The 11,392-nt window shown below is 39.4% G+C and overlaps 1 long non-coding RNA gene across 1 annotated transcript; it reads left to right on the forward strand.

Moving 5' to 3' along the window:
- The first annotated feature begins 2,298 nt into the window (after window positions 1–2,298).
- Window positions 2,299–5,724, forward strand: LOC118014868. The gene is made up of 3 exons (XR_004680401.1): window positions 2,299–3,500; window positions 3,602–3,692; window positions 5,545–5,724. It is a non-coding gene; the product is annotated as an uncharacterized LOC118014868 (long non-coding RNA).
- Window positions 5,725–11,392: the final 5,668 nt, after the last annotated feature.

The following is an 11,392-nucleotide window of genomic DNA, read 5'->3' on the forward strand; positions in this document are numbered from 1 at the left end:
TGTTGTGGTCGAGGTGTGATGCTGTGGGAGAGATCAGCATTGGTTCATACCTCAGACAGCTAGGTGAAGAATTTGGGGTTTGAAACAGATCTTGAGGGTCCAGTGAAGTTTAGAAAGGTGAGGAGAGGCCATGCCATTCACAGTCAGTGTTCAAGTAGACATGTATATGGAAGAGGCCAAGTTCACAATAAGAACTGAGGGTGAAAAAAAAGGATAAGTGAATTGAAAAGAGTGGCAATCTATAAGTATGGAAGAATAGATAGATAATTCTTGGAGGAAAATAAATGAAACCCCTGGCAACATCTCAGAAAAGAAGTTTTTTATACAAAATGGAAAAAACAGGATGTAAACAGTGGGAACCACAAAAAGCAAATGAAAATATTCAAAATCATGAATATGTCTACACTGCCCGAGAGCATCTTGTCTAAAGAAGGAAGCTATGCATGGTGTGACGTATGTGCACAACGAATGAGGCCACATTGCTCATTTCAACTTTTCCTATGTTTCACTGTGACTTAAAAATGAATCCGGGACCTACTACCCTGTCCCACACTGGACATGTGAGGACTGTCTTTCATGTTGTACCAGAGCTTCCAGTGTCAGGAGCTTCTCCAGCAGAGCAACTCTGGGGGAGACATGTCTTTGTGATGGGCAGCTGGCGGAGTCCATCTTGTAATGTGAAGGGTCTCACTGGTGACACCGGAAGCTATTCAAAAGGTAGAGAACGGTGCCTAATGTAGGTCCCAATCACAAATCATCAGACATGGTGGAACTCTTGTTCCACCTGAGTTTCCTGACCCATATGCTACTTCTATTATTTGTATATAAATTTCTCTACTTGTGAGTAGCATTCTGTTTGGCTTCTGCTGATGAAAACTCTGACGCCAAGGATAAGGTATATGATTTTTCCCTTGGCAGACTCATCTGTAGCTTTGGTCTCTCCAGGCTTGTAACGAGAGAGCCATCCTATATGTGAAGCAGTCTGGGACTTTCTGCTTAAGTACTTCCAAAGAGGAAACATGAAATCCATATATAGCAAAGGGCCAGACGGATTGTGCCAGGAAGCAAACACAGGCAGGTGTGCTTGGCTAGTCAATGCCTAAAATCCAGAGAAAGTTGAAGTGTGTATGACTAAGATATCACAACAAAAATGACGTATATAAGCTTTGAGAGAGAAGCATTGTACCAACAGGGTTTACGGTTGGTGAATTATGGGGCCAGATTAATGTGAGCTCAATCATCCGGACAAATTGGGAAATTTCTGCCTCCTGAGAGTTCCCAAAGATTCATTTAGATTTCATATCTCTGTGATGTGTGGCTCCATAAATTCTGGGCAAAGGCAGAAGGAGAAAGACTTGCACCTGTGGTCCAGGAGTTCCTGCCCACCTTCAGGGGCATTGATTCTGCCAGTTATAACTTGGAAGCTGTCATATGTTTTCAGAAGAGGAAGGTGATTCTTGCAGAATGGCCATGTACAGAGTTGGGAGAATGGGGGTTTAACCTGACACGGTGCCATTTAGAGGGGGGACGTCCTCAGATGACCTTAGTTAATATTCATTCTTCTCTAAAACTGGGATTTAGCTGACAAACTACATGAGTTACTGCATCTTTTTATTTGTGTGAAGTAGAGGCTGGAAATTTATGGAATAAGAAGTGATAAATCAAAGAGATGGGAATGAATAAGAAATGGCTCTCTTAAACTTTTGTATTTGTTGATGCACCAGCAAAAAATAAACAGCCTGGAAAAGTGAAGACAGTAAAATACTTTTGAGTTCCTTCTAGAAATGCATGATATAAATGGGATGCATTATATTCATTTATGCTCCTAGAAGGCACAATTCTTTTTTGAGTGCTCAAAAGAAAGAATGATTTGATACATGGGGAAAAAGTGCTAAAAGAAACTTTTAAAATATTTGCCACTGGAACATCATTTCAAACCTGTCAGAAATGTGGCAGGAAATAGAACACTTCTGCCTTGACAATGTTTTTGGGAAAATGGGCCAACTAAACATCATTTGAAGGCAGTGAGGAGGAAAATGCTCAGAAACACAATTTTATTTCCTTTTACAAATTCTTCCTCCAGAGTTTTTAGTCACTCACAAAACAGATGTCATTTTTGAAAATGCAGAATTGCAAAACACAAAAAAATCAACATCCTTCAAGAATACTGTTGTGCTTTCTTCTTATTTGCTGGTAGAAAACATGTGTGTCTTGAATACCAATTATCTTTTCAGTTCAGTATTTTCTTCAGAGAACAAAAACTTTCTGGTACAGCTGCAGAAGCACAAACAAAATGGTATCACAGAAGAGCAACTAGCACCTTGGAACCAGCTGTTTATGCTATTTTGTCATCTTCTCTTTAACCCTCTGAGTCCCGAATGAGAGTGGGGAACATTCTGGAATATGATTAACTCTGTGTGTATTTGTGCATGTGTTTAATGCGCTCTCAGCTTGCATTGGAGGGCTATTAGAAGACAGACAGGCCTACATTCTAGTCCCAGCATTGCCATGTATTAATCTTGTGACTTTGGGGAATTGATTTAACTTTTCCAAGCTTCATTTTCTCATCTGCAAAATAGCTATGATAATATTTGCCTCATAGTGTTGTTATGAGGAGTAAGGCAATGCATATTAAAATACTTAGCACAGCACGTAGCATGTAATAGGTGCTTGATACATGGTAGTTATTATGAGATTGGGACCTATCTGAAGTCAAAGTCTTGTTTTTGAGCCCTGCTCTACTATTATGGTGAAAGGCACACAGAATATTTGCTATTTAGGTGACGGTTCCTGTAGCATTGCATAAATATCTGAGGTCCTGTGTATAGGCACTTTCACCTGGGCTGTGGAAATTCTTCCAGAAACCTGTATAATTGTATCATTATTGCCATTTTTCTAGATAAGAAACTAACATGCAGAAAGGCTCAGGAGGTTGCTCAAGTTCAAGGCAATTACTAGTATGCTGGATTCAAATTCAAATTTTTAAGTCAAGCATTGTTTCCAGTGAGACTTCCTAAAACAAAACAGAGGGAAACAAAAAAGCCCAACAACTACACAAACCTAAACCAATAGCGGTGAGAATATATGGTGTATCACAGTATGTGCCCAGTGGGAAAGTCAGTCTGCGCAAGCCGGGGAAAGCAGGCAGCCTCTGGGCTCTGATTCAATCAGGAAGCCTCAGAGGTGCGAGTGTTCAAATGGGAGATTTACTATGATCTGGAGGTGTGGAACCAGAGGCTGCTTCCAATTGACATTATAATTTCATCTTTCCAATCCACAGAAAGTACATTAGCTATAATTTGTTACTTTGAGCCAGGCTCATCCACACCTTTGGTGTTTTGCAGGCTCCCACTGACTTTTGGAAAAGGAAATTTAAAGGCATCTACAGAGCATGTGCGGCACGTTGACCAACACATGGCCCGGAACGGCGAACTTGCCTAAGAAAAGCAACTTTTATATAAAAGGCTCGATTCCATACCCTTTAGCTTCATGTAGACGAGGTAAAAGGGTTTCATTTTTTAAATGAAGTAAAAAGTAAGATATTGTGGTTTCTTTAGTGTGAATGGGATTGATTCAAAAAACATCCTTTTTTTTTTCACAGACCCCTTTGAAACAAAATCAAAGAGGATACAGGGGCAAAGGTAAAACAACCTATCCATCTCCCCAAAGGAGGAAGGTATTCGTCCTAGATGGTGAGTCCAGGGGCAAGGACAACATGCCATGTCTCTTACTGTCTCTCTTCTCAGTAGGCATTTCTTTTTCACAAAGTCAGGGCAGCATAATCTGAAATTAAAATCCCCGATACCTTCTGCATGAAGGTTGGAAGTGGATGCTCAGGTCCTCGGAGTTGCCTGGGATGTGGCTGCTGGGGCTGCATCTCTAATAGATGCAGTGCCTTTGAGGAAGAAGAGGCTCGGCTGTCCGGGGACAGTGCCGGCCAGCATGACTCATGAGGAAGGGCAGGGCCCAATCGAAGAAGAGGAACACTGGAAGACCTTTTGGGTAGAAATCACAGTCTTTTGCTTGAAGGCTTCTTGCTGCTGGATGACACCAGCCTCTCTCGTACATGTTGCCTGGGTCGTTTCTCCCCAGTGAAAGCCCCAAATGACCTTGCAGTTGGTTTTCCATTTTGCTCCAACTGGAATGTACAAGAGGGCTTGCTGTTTGCTACTGGTGACTTTGGAGGGAAGCAGATAGTTTAATTTCTCTAGTCTGTGTGTCTGTCTGCTTGATGCCCTTGCAGTCAATCCATGTTTTCCTGGAGTGATGGTGGGGAGCAAGATTGGCTGGTATCAAACCCCACTCTGTCTTTAACTTTTGGAATATTTCCCTAGATTATAATTGGTGTTGGGGAAAAAAAGACCCTCTGCAGATTTTACCAGTGATCTGTTAGCCCTAATATGATTGGGGAAAGGGGTGGAGATGGAGTCCTGGTCGCATGACTTGGAATTGATGGCGGTGTTCTTGTCACAAGTGAGATTGGAAAAGGAAGAGGTGCTTACTCATCCCTTCTACTCTGTTGACATACAGTCACCATCCTCAATGTTAAGGCTACTCTTTATTCTGGAGTGGTTTTGGCTCACCAGTGGATGGTGAACTTTTGCCATGATGAGACATGAAAACTACTCTTGAAGATTAAGGGAATATAAATAATAATTCGTATCTCCATTAGGGTGATGGAACAACCTGGTTTGCTTGGGATTGAGGGGTTTCCTGGGATATGAGATTTTCCATTTTATTTTATTTTATTTTATTTTTTTAAAGATTTTATTTATTTATTTGAGAGAGAGAGAATGAGAGACAGAGAGCATGAGAGGGAAGAGGGTCAGAGGGAGAAGCAGATTACCCGCCGAGCAGGGAGCCCGATGCGGGAGTCGATCCCGGGACTCCAGGATCCTGACCTGAGCCGAAGGCAGTCGCTTAACCAACTGAGCCACCCAGGCGCCCAGAGATTTTCCATTTTAAAACCACAATAACACCAGGGGCGCCTGGGAGGCTCAGTCGGTTGAGGTCATGATCTCAGGGTTGTGAGATTGAGCCCCATGTGGGGCTCCACGCTCAGCGTGGAGTCTGCTTGAGATGCTCTCTCTCCCTCTCCCTCCACCCCTCCCCACATTCACACACACACTCTCTCTCTCTCAAGTAAATAAACAAAATCTTTAAAAACACAAGACCACAATAATACCAGAAAAATAACCTATCACAGGAGGATAGCAGAGCGTAGAGAGCTGAACTGAGAAGCAGAAGCACTGATATTAAGATCGGGCTGTTTAACTGACCAGCTGTGTGGCCCTGAGTAACCTTTCTCCAGGGCAGTTTCTTCAGCTGCAGAATGAAAGTTCTGGCTGGATGGTCCATGGGGTTCCTTCCTGCTTCCATGGCCCATAATTTCAAGACTGTTGACAGTGACTGGCATGGAAGCAAAATAAAAAAAGAGATCCTATAATGTCTTTAAAAGGTTGTATTTCAGCTTGCCCAGCCTAGAAACCTGGAAATGCCTCCACCTCTGTTGCAAGCAGCCTGTGCCCGTGCATCTCTCCGCAGTCTCCTAGAGTTCAAAGAAGGACACATCGTCTGGACTTCGCGCACCTGCCCTGTTTGTTGGAACTCTCCTGTGCACTTGGCCCTCCCTCCCACTGTCACGACCTTGGTTCAGCCTGCCATCACCTCCCGCTTGGACCTACTTGGCTTCTGCTTTCATGTTTCCTAAAATAAAAGACCTGCATTATTTATATATTCTGTGGTTTCAACTTCATTCATTCCATTAGGCTTTCTCCACAAGTTCCAATTAATTTGACCTACTGAGGCTTTACCATGCCTAACTATAAATAAAAAATTATAGGTACATGCTGAATTTGGGCAAATCTCTTTGTGGTAGAAAAGATAACATACTTCTTGATCAGTTTTCTTTGTACTTCTATCATCGGCCCTAATTTGTAAGTTTTTTTTTTTTTAGATTTTTATTTATTTATTTGACAGATAGAGAGCACAAGTAGGCAGAGAGGCAGGCAGAGGGAGAGGGAGAAGCAGACTCTCCACTGAGCAGGGAGCCCGACGTGGGGCTCGATCCCAGCACCCTGGGATCATGACCCGAGCCAAAGGCAGCCGCTTAACCGACTGAGCCACCCAGGCGCCCCAGTTTGTAAGTTTAAACTAACCCCTCTGCCATTATTGCAAACGCAGATGTCGTGAAATCCTACTTGTTTTAAAATTTTCAATTTGAACTCACACTTTTTCTATTTTAAGGTAGCTTATACAAGGAAATAATATAAAACAGGACCGTTAAGTATAAGATTAGAACAGAGACCATCTACAGCAACAGAAAAAGAAGATGTCCCTTGGTGTTTCAAATATGATTAGAATTATTAATAACAGCTAATAACAGAAGTTGACTGTAATGGAGTGCTTACGATGCCCAGTAGTGGTACTTTCCATGAATTATGTCATTATTTCCTAACAGGGCACACAGAGAAACACTCGAGGCACATAACTCTCATTGATTGTTTGATCAAAGAAAAATATATACATTGATTTGTAGAAAGCAACATTTTCCTGAGCTAAATTAAAGGGATGGTTTTATTATGTTCTACTTTTCTGCAGCACTTTGATAACATGCAGAAAACTTTTTTTCAATTACGGTTTTGCAAAAGCCACCAACACTTTTTCTTTTTCTTTCTTTTTTTTTTTTTAAAGATTTTATTTTTTATTTATTTATTTGAGACAGAGAGAATGAGAGACAGAGAGCACGAGAGGGAGGAGGGTCAGAGGGAGAAGCAGACTCCCCGCCGAGCAGGGAGCCCGATGCGGGACTCAATCCCGGGACTCCAGGATCATGACCTGAGCCAAAGGCAGTCGCTCAACCAACTGAGCCACCCAGGCGCCCGCCACCAACACTTTTTCAAAAGAGTGCTTCTTGTTTTGACCTATAAAAGCTTAAGTAGTGACATAAAATTGTAACTTAGCAGAATATTGAATTCATCACGAAGGGCTGAGTAATTTTCTTTTCTGATAACCTGCATTCATATAGGGATCGAGTTTAGGGAACACAGAGTGGAGAATTGGCCTGCCCATTTGAACATTCTCTTTAATATCAGATGTCTTGGGTAAGCCATTGTGAGTTTCTAGCTTACAGTTAGGTCATGATCAATTTCTTTAAATATAAAGCAGGTGTTCTGTGTTTCTATGGTTAACCTAGGGCCGTATCTTTTATGCACCAAATGTGTTGGCAGCAAAGTAGATATTCTCATTTGGTCAAAAACCCAGTTCTTATTTTATCCTAGGCAAAAGGCCTACCCACTTGGACATGGGCAGGGACTCCAACGCTACCTGAAATAAAGGTAGTGGATTTCTCAAAGAAGAGCTTTTAAATCTTCTCAAGCCCTTGCACCATCAGTTGGCAGAGGTCCTAGAGTTCTGAACAATATATATGAAGGAACTCGTTTTAGCATGAAACAATTTTAAAGGCATTTGTTACCAACAGACGGTCTTGTCTGAGAAGGAACTACATCCTGATAAACTAGACAGAGTGAAATTAATTGTAAAAGGCATTTCCTTATAGTTGAAAGAATTGATGCATTGTGTGGCATTACTCAAAATTGGTGGAGTTAATTGAAATGTAATTAATGTTGGGAAATGCCTTTCAATTCAGTGAGTTTGCTTTTATGCTTGATGTTTGATAGTGATTTACATTTCCTGAAAGTAACTCGGAAGTGAATTGATGTTACATGATAATTAAAACATATCACCAGAATTTTTAGAAAAAGAAGTATATTCTCCTGTAGTGTATGTGTGTGACAAGGGAGGGGGAGGCCATATATTGGGTGTATCTGTTAGCTATAGCAAGTTGTTTGATGTAAATCAATAAGACAAGGAGGGAATTAGGACATAACCTTAGTTAACATCATTTACATGGACATTTACATGTGCTGTGAAAATATTTTTGTTGATTCTGATTTTAGCTTTAATATCATGATACAGTAGAGTCTAATATCACGACTATCTTAGATTTTGTATCCATTGGCATTATTGTTCACAATAACAATAACAATTAATTCTGAATAGTAGTTATAATGTTCCAGGTACCATGTTAAAGGATTTGCACATATGAATTTATTTGATCTAATGTACCCTAAACCTGGGAGTTATATATTTTATTATTATCCTCATTTTACAGATGGGAAACTGAAGAACAGAGATATTAACACAGCTAGTAACTGAAGAATCCTGGATTCAAACCAGGGCACTCTGACTTCTGAATCTCTGCTCATAACCACTAGATAATATTGCTGCAGTCATAGATGGTGAATTTCATAAATGGTCTTAAATTGCTTTCATCTGATATTTCATGGAGATAAAGCACTCTATAAAATTGATCACGGTGAGAAAATTATAGCTAAAATTCTCTAACTCCTCATAAAGTCATTCCCTTTGGAAAAAAAAATGTGGTCTTAAAGTTTGTTTAGAATCAATCTGTCATGTTATTTGAAAAGAGTGTCTAGTAGCCCAATAAGCCTATTGTTTGGAACAGAGAAAGCATTTTTCTTTTGGAAAACAAGGCAAACTCGATTTCATACTCTTCCTAAGGGGATTCTGCCCCCAGAGCTAATTAGAGTACATAATTTTTAAAAATTGGGCTTACTTGAGATAAATTCTTAAGAGATTCCTTGATAAGAGACCTTCTCCTGGGGTCATCTTTTCTAATAGTTAAGTGATTGATCAGATATTTTAGAGTAGATGGAGTTCCAGGCTGCCAGCTGGGCCAGTTCCTGGAACCTACAAAATGCAGAGACCATGATGGCTGAGTGAAGTGACTTGTCCAGTCATCAACAGAGACAGGCATTTCCATACTCCTTTCACAAAAGTCACGCAATGTCTCAGAACCTGCACTTAATTGCTCCTTACAGCTGAGCCCAAAACCTCCCACTGGGGTCTATTGTAATTATTGTACTCTAGGACTTTTTTTTTTTTTTTAACTGAAAGAATTTGTTGGTCAAAGGATCTTTTGGCTATACCAAATAGAATCTACATTTGCTAGGTTTTAGACAATCAATAGTTATTAAACCAAGACATACATTGGCAAACTCTCTTCCCCTCTTGCAAGTAATGGTATAATAAAGCTGATTTAAGCCTCTCTATGATGGAGATTATATATAGAGAAGAAACTTCTCCCAAAAGACAGGATGAGTTAAGTACTATCAAATCAAGTAGAGTAGATTAATTAAAGAGTTGGAAAATTCTCACTTGACTCAGCCTTCATATTTTTGTAATAAATAATAAGATAATTTAAAATGAAAATTATTAAAAATGTATTATACCATCAATAATTTCATTATCAAAAGCACATTCTCTCCTGTCTGCCCTCAACTCCCAGATGATCAAACATGTTTGCAAGTTGTTGGAGACAGGTAAAGGCATTCCGATAGTCCAAGGAGGTCAGAGTGATATTTTTGAAACAGAGTTGTTTCAGGTGTTGGGATCCAGAGACTATGGTTTAGTGCCATAAGGAAGCTGAATGTTTCCTTCCATTATTTTCTTGGAACAAAATTCATTCATTATTATTTCAACAATATATATTCAGTCCCTACTGTGTGTGCTAGGCACTTCATTCAAGAGTCTGTTTCAAAAGTGCCATGGATAGAAGCGATTAATAGGTAATAATGATAAGATAATTAAGAATGTAAATTATTAGATCATTTTTATGATGTCAATAATTGATTTACATAATGCACTTTCTTTCTTGTCTGTGTTCAATCAAAAAGAGAATAAAACATATTTGGCTACTATGTGTTTTTTTTTTTTTAAATCATTCTCAGCATATTTACCAATGGGGAAATCCAAGACATTAAAACTTTGTGACACAGTTTTTAAAATTCATAACTGAAGACAATGAAAGAGCATACCTGACAAGTTCATAGATGTCATTATATTCTCTATTGTGGAAGTACCCAGATAAATATACAAATCTGGCTTTTTTCCCTATTTTGTCAAGATGATCTTTTGACACATTTCCAAAGGTCTCTCAGACCTTTATAAAATAGGTAGTATTTTTGAAATGCCTCACAGAAAGATTATACTATATAAGATATCTTATTGTTTTTGCATTTATTCAATAAAAATGTACTGTGTGTTCCTTTTATATTAGTATTGTTTTTGGCAGAGAGCATAACGTGATAAAAAGATACATTTTGCTTTTCAAGGGATTCACAATTCATCTAGGCACAATCAAGTTGAGAGTCAGACATGAAAATGAGCATGGTCTGCAGTGATGAAGTGCTATAATAATAGAATAAATAGTGACATGTCACAGAATCACAGAGGAAGAAAGCATCTACATTTGAAATTATTGATACGGTATAGAAAACAGCCTCACTTCTCCGATTAAGTAGCCCAAACATTTGGGATAAATTATTTGTGCCATAGCACAAGGCAGTTTCACTTTTATTAATTCTGGACTTTTGAATTTATAATCATAAAGTTTTACTTAGAGTAAGAAAAAAAAAGCATGAAGCAATCTGCTATTGGCTTTTCTATTTTGGTCTCTGACATCAAGGACTTTGGGAGGAGAATGTGAATGTGTAATGCAGTGTCCATGTATTATGCTTTTCAATATTTGAAATCAAAGTACTCAATCAGCATTAATTAGGAGATATTGTGCTGTAATTTCCAAGTGCATATACAATGGGTAGTCTTCTAAATTGTGTGCAATTTTCCTTTTCTTTCGAATTTCCACATGGAGCTTTCCCTATTATATATTAAATTGAGAGGCAGTTAGTTTCACATTCTGGGCATCCAAACATTAGGTTTTTATATTTCTATGTGTCATGTGCAAAGTATGCCTCCTCCTGAAAAACTTGATCCTTGTTGTTCTCCCCACAGCACAGACTTTATGGGCCTCTGGTAACAAACTTGGAACTGTTCCTTTTGGTTTTATAAATCATGTCTAAGGGATTCTAAACCACATTTAATTACACATGACAGAAAAGTTTCATGTGCTAATGTTCTTCTGGTTGATCCACCATGAATTCCTGCTAAAATTTTCATAAGCCTTGGAGACTATTCTCCAGAGTATCCCCCAGAGCATTTCCTGGACTCCGATGATGCAAGAGTTTACCATCCCATTGATGGTTGTCCCAGAGCACCCCAGGATGAATACTCCCATTCCCTGAAAGCTGCTCATGGACCACGAGGCTACTATCAATGGCTGAAATGTGATGCAGCTTCCCCTGAAACTTCCTCCAACTCAGCCTAATGGAGATTAAGATCCATTAAGAGCTCTTTGCTGCATGTGCAATTTCTATTGATCAGATTGACTCATTTCATTTTAGCCAATGATCCTATTACAAAAGCTGCCTCCTTCCAATGTTTTACCGGCACAGGGAAACCTGCAAATGCT

The sequence above is a fragment of the Mirounga leonina genome, unplaced genomic scaffold, assembly GCF_011800145.1.
Source record: "Mirounga leonina isolate KUSES-001 unplaced genomic scaffold, KU_Mleo_1.0 Mir_165, whole genome shotgun sequence".
Taxonomy (NCBI): Eukaryota; Metazoa; Chordata; class Mammalia; order Carnivora; family Phocidae; genus Mirounga; species Mirounga leonina.